Here is a 10,719-nt window from a genome sequence, read left to right as displayed (position 1 = left end):
CCGTAATCGTCATCGTGCTGCGTGACTTCCCTGCGTTTCGACCGTGGTTTAGACCAACTCCAACGCGGCGATTCATTCCGTTCACGTGTGTCTGTTTGGATCAGCGTGAACAGAAAAATTGGTCTAACGCACCGACCTAAACAGACGCGCGTCTTCTTTTCATCCGCGTGTCAACCCATTTCCTGTCCATTTTTAACCGGATTTGCGTTGGCGTGGACACGAGACGAACACGCGCCCGCGCCCGCCTACTTCTCCGCCCTGGCCTGGCATGTTGGTCGGTTGCACATTGGTCATCCTCTCTCATTCCAACAACAAACACTTGCATGCCTCCTTCGCCGCCGACGTCGCCACCCAGTTTTTCGGTGACTCTGCCAGCTGTCGGCGCCGCAACATCTCCTCTGCAACGCCGCCACCTCCCACGTCGCCCGCCACCGCCGTCTTGCCGCCGGGGAACCGAAAAGTTCCCACCCCCGCTCCCCCAACACAGCCGCGATCGTGACCAAGAAGCCGCCTCGCCGCCCCGGCCATATCCTCACCGGCACGCTCGTCGGACGCCGGCATGGCAGCTAGCTGGTCCGTGTGCGCTGCGACTCCCTTCGCCGACCGTCTCCTTCGTCGATGCCCGCAAGTTGTTCAATAGTTTGCCAAGATGCAAAATGGACTCCGCCGACAATTTCTTTTTTCACAATTTCTTCTCGACTCCGACGATTCGTCGTCCAATGAGGAGGAGGAGATCTTGGCTGCCATGTTGGTCCATCACCACCTCAATAGCCAGCGCCCGGTGTTCCGTGGCTCCATTCCGGACCATCTTCCGGCGTTGAATCGCAACCGAGAGAGCGGGCATTTCCCTCTTTGGAAGGACTACTTTGACACAACAAATCCGTTGTTCAAACATCAGAAATTCCACCGTCGTTTCCGTATGAGTAAACTTCTTTTCAACCGTATTAGAGAGGGGATGGTCGGCTATGATGACTATTTCGAGTGCAAAGAGGATGCCGTTGGAAAGATTGATTTCTCCTCTTATCAGAAATGCACTGCCATCATCCAAATGCTTGCATACGGAGTGTCGGTGATCTTGATGAATGCGTCCGTATGAGCGAGTCTACATGCCTAGACTCCCTGTATAAGTTCTGCAAGACTGTTATTGTTGTGTTGGGCCCTGAGTACTTGAGAGAGCCGACTCCTGAATATACAGACCATTTGTTGGCGATGAATGTCAGCAGGGGCTTCCCACGAATGGTTGGCAGCATAGACTGCATATGCACCAGGAGTGGAAGAACTGCCCTTCACCTTGGCAAGAGTATAAGGGCCATGTCAGGGCTTGCACTGTCATACTTGAGGTCATGGCGCCTCAAGATCTTTGGATCTGACACTCTTTCTTTGACATGGCCGGAGCACACAATAATATCAACGTGCTTCAGCGCTCGCCAGTGTTTGCTAGGCTTGTTGAAGGCAACATCCCATCGGTGAACTTTACTATCAATGGCCACAACTACGACAAAGGATACTACCTGGGTGACGGTATCTATCCTCAGTGGACCACTATTGTGAAGACAATCCCCAACCCTGTCGGAGAGGCGAGAAAAAGATTTTCCCAAGAGCAAGAGATTGTTAGGAAGGACGTCGAGCATGCCTTTTGTGTTTTGCAATCTCGATGGGGTATCGTTCGGTATCCTGCTAATACTTAGAGCACGCAGAAACTGTGGGAGATGATGACTGCTTGTGTGATCATGTACAATATGATCGTAGAAGATGAGCGCCCGAAATGTCTGTACGATCAAGGGATTTAGTTTTAGGGTGAGAATGTTGTGCCTGAGCATGGAGGAGCGGCAACGTTTGAACAGTTCACCTAATTTAATCATGACATGCATGATTGGGAAACTCACATGCAACTGCAAAATGATTTGGTTGAGCATATGTGGGCTCATGTTGGCAACCAATAGATGTATCTTTTTTATTCGGCTTGCAAAACTATGTGAGACATTTTTATTTTTATTTGGCTTGTAAAATTATGCTATTTATTTTGTTGAAACTATGCTATTTATTTGGCTGTGGACTATATGTTTGCTTGTAAAATAATGCAAAAGTTGTGTGAAATAATGCATTTTTTGTGCTATATGATGAAAAAGGGCAGCCAGCCGGCTACGCCAGCACATATGGGTCGGCGCGTAGGGCGCATTGCCGACCCAAATCTCAGACCAAGCGGACGCCAGGCGGGCGGCCGATCCAAACGGACAAAAGACGGACAAAAACGCCGCCTGATTGGGTCGACGCGCTGGAGTTGCTCTTAGTTAGGCTACTCCATAACTTTCAATTAACAACTAGAGTACTTTGATGACTAGATTGAGATAGACTTTGGTCCGCTTTATAAATAAAGTCATCATCGTTCGAGTGAAGTAAAAAAATAGTCTGGTTAAACATCAGCACAAACATATCCACATATATAAAGCATATAAAATTAGGGTTCCTCTGCATCCTGCCGGCGCCGGCGCCGGTCTGCCTCGTCTCCGGTGCCCTTAGGGCCATGGAGGCGCCGTGGATCCCGACCCTTACCAGTTGGAGGGCTCCGTTTTTTGATGTGTTTTTTAGTTTTGTTAGGGTTTGTGTCCTGCTCAGGAAGACGAGACGTGCGGCGGCTCTAAGAAGATGGAATAAGGTTCTCCCGCCTAGCCCTCGTTCCGGTGGTGCATCTAGCATCATCAGTGGGCGTGTGGAGGTGTGTCTCCAGCAGATCTGCCTTCTGCCTTTGGTGAATTTGCTTAGATCTGTTCGTCGTTTGTCTACGTACATGTGCCTTCAAGTTGGATCCTTCTGATGTACGCGACTCTTCATCGACATCGGTTTATGTTCTGGTGCACTAGTCCTATGGGGTCTTAGCAAGATGATTTTTCGATTGTCTGCTACAACAAGTTTTGCCCGGCTTCGATGAGGAAGGGGCGACGACGGCGGCGCGCCTTCGGCTTGCTTCAGTGCTTATAGTCGTTGCTAGGTGGTTTTTGAATCTGGATATAATTTTTATCATTTCTGGTGTTCGTTGTACTGCCATGATTGAAGATGAATAGATTGGATGTTTTCACGAAAAAAATTTATTTTAAACTTAATGGGCATGCTTCGAGGCAAGTCGGCGGGTGGTAGCATCATCGCATCCATCACAAGGCCCAACCCATCACCATCTTGTTGTTTGATGACCAGCTTAGTTTGTTTCAAGTACAAACAAGAGTTAGGGCTCGTTTGAGTTTTGATTCAAAGAAATTCCATAAGATTTTTGAAGGATTAGAATTCTTGGGGATTTTTTCTTACATAGGTCTTTTTTTTTTGAAATAGAGGCATAAGATTTGCCTGATCAATTAAAAAGGAAATAATAAAGTTTTACAAAGAGCCCACAATCACGGCATGTCAATTACTCGCACGACATAATACCTGCTAGTTTTTTGGCGCCCGCTATAACCCAAAGTTTGGTCTCCTCTAGAATGATAGTATTACATTGGTCATTTGATTTGTGGAACTGTATCATGTAGGATTTTTTCCTAGGAATTATTTGTACTACATTTCATATAAGATCTAATATTGCAAACCAACCCTTTTCACAATTTCTTTGTTTTTCTTGCAATATCAAACACTCTCTAATTCAATCTAGGCCAGATGTTCAGTGTTCATCGGATGTCCCGCGGCTTGATGTTCCACCGTGAAAGATCATGGATGTTGCCTAGAGGAGGGTGAATAGGCGCTTTAAAATAATTATGATTTAGGCTTGATCAAATGCGACTAAAACTAGTGTTTAATTTGTCAAGCACAAAACCTAAAATAACTAGACTCACCTATGTGCACCAACAAGTTATGCTAAGCAAGATAAGCAACTAAGTGATAGCAAGATATATATCATGAAACACTATGGCTATCACAAAGTAAAGTGCATAAGTAAAGGGGTTCGGGTAAGAGATAACCGAGGCACGCAAAGACGATGATGTATCCTGAAGTTCACAACCTTGCGGATGTTAATCTCCGTTTGGAGCGGTATGGAGGCACAATACTCCCCGAAAAGCCACTAGGGCCTCCGTAATCTCCTCACGCCCTCGCACAATGCAAGATGTCGTGATTCCGCTAAGCGACCCTTAATGTACAAAAGTTTATGTTTTAAAAAGATCTATCTTATCTGAATTTTCTGTTCACCTGGGAGCAGATGTGCTGGTGATCAGCTATGGATTTTTGCTATATATGCATCACTTGGTTTAATGCTTAATTTTTTTGTGAGATTGTGCTTTTTGGTCTCGAGCTCATTTAGGCTGGTCATGGTGGGGAGTAACTTAGACTAGTGTCATATACATGACACTAGTCTAAGTTATTATCTTTATAGTGCAAAGTAACATAATAGTAGTGTCATAGAGAACTTCATTTATTAGCTTGTAGACTCATCTTGCTTTGAAAAGCGCTATGTTACAGTAACATATTATGTTACCACTTCTTATTAACTACACATCACATAAGCAAAAATTTCTTGGAGTGCGCTATGTTACTAGCTAAGTTACTCCCGCTATGACTAACCTTATGTGGAGTCATATACTACCAGGCAAATAGATTTAGGCCCTATTCGAAAATTCACCAGCTCCTAGAATCTGGGGAGCGGCAGTTTGCTCGCTCCCAGATTTCATACTACAGCTCCGTCCGCTCCCGGATCGGAGCGTGGAGCGGAGTATTCCCGAACAGGGCCAGTCCCAAAAATTTGTCCACCTGAGGTTTTCAACTGTTCGTTGCTAATACAGAGTGCGTCGCTCAAGTTAAACGTACACCGTTCAATAAGTGGAAGTAGCAGTTGGCAGCTCACCATGAGTTGACAGCCATCTTATCACCAACACATGGGCATTCATAATATTCCCGTAGGTGTATTGCGATTGTTTAAACATAATAACGAAGACCTATATATTTTTAGTGGAAAACTGCCAAAACTGCGGGTTAGGAACATGTCTGGTAGAATAAACGGAGGCCACATGGCATTTAAATTTCCACTTGCCTACGGCTATCTTGTGCAAGCAAAGACTCAAAGAGCGACCCGTCTTCAATTTTGAAATATCTCAAGTACAGTACATGTTAGCCGGAGAATTTGCGGATGCAAGCAATTCAAAAGGGGAAGTTTTAAATGAGATTATCATACTTGGATGAATCATTTGAGGCGGCCAGCTTCCTTAGTTTCAGGGCATTGCACGGCGGCAGTAGGTGGCGAGAGATCATCGTGGTATATCATATCTTATCCAAATGTTCAGATATACTAGGATACACGTGCGGTTGCTTCACAGTTTTGGTGGATCTGCCTGCGTACATACGTAGGACCGCAAGAAGAAAATACGTGTACATTACATTTGGCTCAGAGCCGTCCCACCAATCAGCGCAAGGGAATTGCTTTGGCTACTTGCAGTGTGTAGCGTAGTACCCCATGCACAACAAGTGAAGCAACAAATAATTTGATCATATTTGAGTTTGGACCATATTGGCTCTGCTCTGTAGTGGATTCGAAGTAATGAACGACCAAGCCAAGTGATAAAATACTACCACAGCAAATGATCGAGATTCTTTTTCTTTCTTTTTTTGTACAACTTGTTTGAATTTGCTTGCTTGCCAAGTTGCACGTGGGATGGGTCACTTTCCGTTGATTGTTTTGAACGTGGGAATGGATGAAGTGTAAGCAACTGGGATCTAATCTTAATCGGGAGTCAACTGATTTCTGATGAATCCGCGGAATATATTCATTTGGGCCATGCAGTTTAAAAATAACCAATAAAACCCGCCAGTGCATTAATGACCAGATCAGCACTGACATTTTTCGTATGGGAATTAAAGTTGGTAGACCAATATGCGATCCATAGCTAGGTCATGACTAAAGAAAGCTAGGCTATGCCTGATTCATCCGTCGTACGTTCACTACTTGTTGACCAGATTAGTAGCCCGTTGTAAGCTTGTAATGGCAATGTAGATGAGTTTGTGCTGGAGTTTTTTTTTCTTTTTCCCGGGGGAGTTTGAGCTGGAGTTGACCTCGCACGAGCATCTAGCCGTTGTGTAGCAGAAGTTGACTGCTTGTCTACTGTCCCTGTGAATCTGTGATACTAGCTCATAGAAAACTTGGCGACCAAGATGTCTCAGGGAAATCAGATACTTTGTGGAATACTGGTACTTTTAAATCATCTTCTTCTCCTTTTTTTTTCCTGAACATGCATTTTTATTGGCCGGCCTCGTGTTTTTTCTTGATTTTCTAGAATGCGCGGCATGCAGCGGACTGCGTGTCACACATGCTGCGCCCATGGAATGCATGGATTCGATTTGCCCGTAACCTTGTGTTTTTCTCTCCCTGGGGAAGGAATCGGCACTTTGCTTTGTTTACAACCTTGTTTAAACAAGGATTGTGCCGACGCCTTGAGCTGCGGCTTGGTGGGTGTGGGTGTAACGGACGCGCCAAGGAAGGCCAAGCAGGTCCATGCTGGGCACGGAGGCGGCGCCCATGGTACGAGCCAGCCAGCCGGCCGGCTGCGGTTCGCCGTGGTAAGCTGCAAAATGAAACTTCGGTCTACTACTAGCTAGTACGCCGCCCCGCAACCGACCGGGCTTCTCGCTATACGTGCGTGCGCTTGCGAGCCGCGCAATCTTCTCGGAGATCGCCGCGCGCGCGCGCTCCCGAAGCCACGGCACGTGCACGCGGAGGAGGAGGCGGCGACCTCGCTCCATGGCCCTTCTCTTGAAGGGCGCGCAGCCGGCGCCGCGCGCGCGCTGAAGTCGTCGCCTCTACGATCAGTCGGCATGGCCGCGGCCCGCGCATCCATATGGGCGACATGGCATGGGCCATTGGACCAGGCTTCTTCGCCTTGGCATGCATGCATGCGTGCGCTGGTGCATGCATCCGGCATCCGGCCGAACCAGCACGCCCTGCGCCCGCCCTGCGCCCGCCCCGCGCGCACGCCGCGCTGTGCGGTGCCGGTGCGGATAGAGCGCCCCATGCATGCATGGCCCGCGCACAGTGGACACTATCTCTGTGTTTTTTCTTGTTTTGTTGCGTATCGAACGGGCCGCGCGTCGGTGGACTTTTGGGACGTACGTACTTCTTGTGTGTACAGTCTACTGCCGAACATCACAGATAACATCATCAGTGCATACGAGTGTCTCCACTTCATGAAACGCAGCCAGGCCAGGGTCAACTCCTTCTGTGCCCTGAAACTAGATATGACGAAGGCATATGATCGGTTGGAGTGGGAGTATTTACAAGCAATGATGATAAAGCTTGGTTTTGCAACATCATGGGTCCAGATTGTAATGAACATGGTAAGTTCAGTGTCTTTCTCAGTGCTCTTTAATGGCGAGAGACTCGACACTTTTCATCCATCCAGGGGCATACGACAGGGAGATTCGATTTCCCATATCTCTTTTTAATCGCAGCGGAGGGCCTTTCGTGCCTACTGAAATCCAGTTCTTCGTCGACTCAGCTTGTAGGGATCAAGGTGGCAGCCACGGCTCCAGTCGTGAACCACCCTCCTTTTTGCTGACGATAGCTTGCTGATGTTTAAATCGAGTGTTGAGCGGGCTGTTGCAGCATCAAACCTGTTGGAGTGCTACTGTATGGCATCAGGACAGCGAATAAATCACGAGAAGAGCTCTATATTTTTCAGCAGAGGTTGCCCTCAGACCATGAGGGACAGTATTAAGAACACTCTGAACGTACACAATGAATCTCTCAGTGACAGGTACTTGGGGATGCCTAGTGATGTCGGGCATGCAAAGAATGGTACTTTTTGATATTTGAGAGACCGGGTGTGGGAGAAAATCAGAGGGTGGATGGAAAAATTATTGTCTGCAGCCGGGAAGGAAGTGCTCATCAAGGCGGTAGCGCAGTCAATCCCGGTCTTCTCTATGTCTTGCTTCCGCCTACCGAGGGGTTTATGTGAGACCATTACAAAGATGATCAGACCGTTTTGGTGGGGCAGCAAGCAGGGGAAGCGCAAACCAAGTTGGGTAGCATGGGATGAAATGACGAAGCCAAAACACCTGGGAGGGCTCGGTTTCAAGGATCTGGAGATTTTTAACCTTGCACTACTTTCGAAACAGGCCTGGAAGTTGCTCCAGAACCCAACATCACTCAGTGCCCGTATCCTCAAGGGAGTATACTACCTTGATGACTCCCTGTTTGCAGCTCGATTGGGCAGTCACCCGTCACAGATATGGCGCGCCATCTTGGATGGGCGTGACATAATGGTGCAAGGATTAGTGAGGATGATAGGGAATGGGGAAACCACGGAGATTTGGCACGACAACTGGCTACCCCGCACGGTGATGAAGAGACCGATCACTTCCCTAGTCCATGATCCACCTCAACTAGTTTCAGAACTCATCAACCACTCCACGGCTCTTGGAACGAGCTACGGGTGCGGGCAACTTTTATTCCAATCGATGCTGAGACAATCTTAAAAATTCCTCTTTGCAACAGACAAATTGAGGACTTCTGGGCTTGGAGTGAGGACAGGAGGGGTATCTTCACTGTAAGAACTGCGTACCGCATGATTCAGCAAAAGAAGCTAAGCAGAGAGGAATGGCTCTACGAGCAGGGAGGTTCATCTCATTCTCATGGAGATAGCGATGGCTGGACAAAGCTCTGGGGGATCAGAGTACCCTCGAAACTGAAAATCTTCTTATGGAGATTAGCGAAGAACACCACCCCGACAGCGGCCCTTCTGCATCATCGCAATATGGCGGACACACCTGCGTGCTGCCTTTGTGGAGCTGAGGATACATGGAGGCATGCTCTTCTAAACTGCACAGTATCAAGGAGCACTTGGGCAATGTCAACGGAGCTGATCATCGACGTTTTGAGAAGAAATGAGGAAACTGATGCGAAGAGGTGGATTTTTGCAATGCACAATGTGCTACCGCATGCAGAGTTTACTATCCTGGTAGTTACACTGTGGGCGTTATGGTCTTCCCGCCGTAAAGCGATCCATGAGCATATCTATCAGAGCCCTTTTTCAGTCCATGCTTTCATCCAGTCTTACATCAACGAGCTCAAGGTTGTTCAGACAGGCACGGCGAGGCCACCGGGCGCTCCAATACAGCGACCAACGGGCTGGATCGCTCCACCGGCGGGGCTTACAAAAATAAACGTCGATGCTGCAGTGGGAAGGGGAAGGAAACACGGAGCCGTGTCGGCAATATCAAGAGATAGCACTGGCCAGTTTTTGGGTGCATCGGTGGTGGTCTTTGGAGGCATATCCGATCCAGCGACACTCGAATGTATGGCGGTCAGAGAGGCACTAGCCCTCGCTGAAGATCTGAATGTGACAGACATCAAAGTGGCATCCGACTCGAAGGTGGTGGTCAATGACATCCGAGATAAGAATCCAACGGAGTATGGAGCGATCATACATGAAATAATGGAACGTAGTTCATCTTTCCTTTTTTGTAACTTTTGTCATGAATTTAGGAGCTCGAACACCGAGGCTCACAAGCTCGCGAGGCACGCTTTATCCTTTCCGGTTGGCCGACATGTTTGGTTGGGCCAGCCGGATGGACTTTCGTTCGTCCATGTAAACATTGTGACGTCATAAAATAAAGCTTCGGAGTTTGTCTAAAAAAAAAGTCTACTGCCGAACCTTGTAGTTGTAGGGACTAGGACTTCGACCAGAGCATATACCCTACCCTACCAAGGTCTGGCCTGATATATCGAAAGAAAAATTACAGGGCCGAAAGTCAAGAGTCTAAAATAACTAGACTCTGTTGCACGGCCGGGCTACATGGAATGACTTTCCGATGAGCGCCTACGGTAGTCGTCACCTGCATGCACGCATGCTCACTGTGCATGCCTGGACGCAGCTGGCCAGTTGCCCTTGTTTTTCTCTGTAGGCCGTAGCTACACAAAAGCCCACGGGCTCGGTAGACTCAGGAGCTACTCCTGCTAGTAGTAGTACTAGCTCACTACGCAGTCAGACGATGCTCCAGCGAATCAGAAGAGAATGTGTTTTCAGGACTTGACTTTATTCACAGAGATTTTCAGGACATGACCTGCCTGAAGAAAAGCAAAAAAAAAAAAGAGCACCCTCCGTTTTGTACCTTTTCTACGGGACGACCGTCCACCAACCTTAATTTGGAGGTCCATCGACTGAGCTTCACGTTCCTACTACCACGTCAGATCAACAAATATTTCCAGGTGCCTCTCGCTCTCAGAACCAGCGGCTCCGACACGTACGCGGAAGCATGAAATTACCGGCGAACGGCGACTTGTGAGGATGCAACAAAAGGAAATCATGACGAGTTGAAGCATGCCATCATTCCGTGTACTCCAGAGAGGCAACCATTTTACATGGACCAGCGCCCGCAACTCAACCATCCAAAGATCACTTTGCTCCCGGGGGACACAGTGCAGTTTATTTCCTTGCGAGAAGATTCGCATGATTCTCCTCCCAGTTCCACCACGGCCACGCACTCCCCAAAAGGCTTCTCAAGCTGCCTAGATTTCCTCCCTCCCCACCTGGCCAAAAGCTAGCTCGCCGGTGCACATCGCCGCTGCCTGCCGGTACTACCACACACACATACACATGCACTAGCGGCGAGATAGTGTGGGTGTGGGTGGGGAGGTGAGGTGAGAAGACACCACCAGATTGACCGCAAACGACAGCCATGCGTGAAGCTACCTATCTACACTACACTACACCACACGCTTGCAAGTTGCATGTTGCATGCAGCGGCAGCGCC

The sequence above is a fragment of the Triticum dicoccoides genome, chromosome 3B (assembly GCF_002162155.2).
Source record: "Triticum dicoccoides isolate Atlit2015 ecotype Zavitan chromosome 3B, WEW_v2.0, whole genome shotgun sequence".
NCBI lineage: Eukaryota > Viridiplantae > Streptophyta > Magnoliopsida > Poales > Poaceae > Triticum > Triticum dicoccoides.
This window is presented reverse-complemented; position numbering follows the sequence as displayed.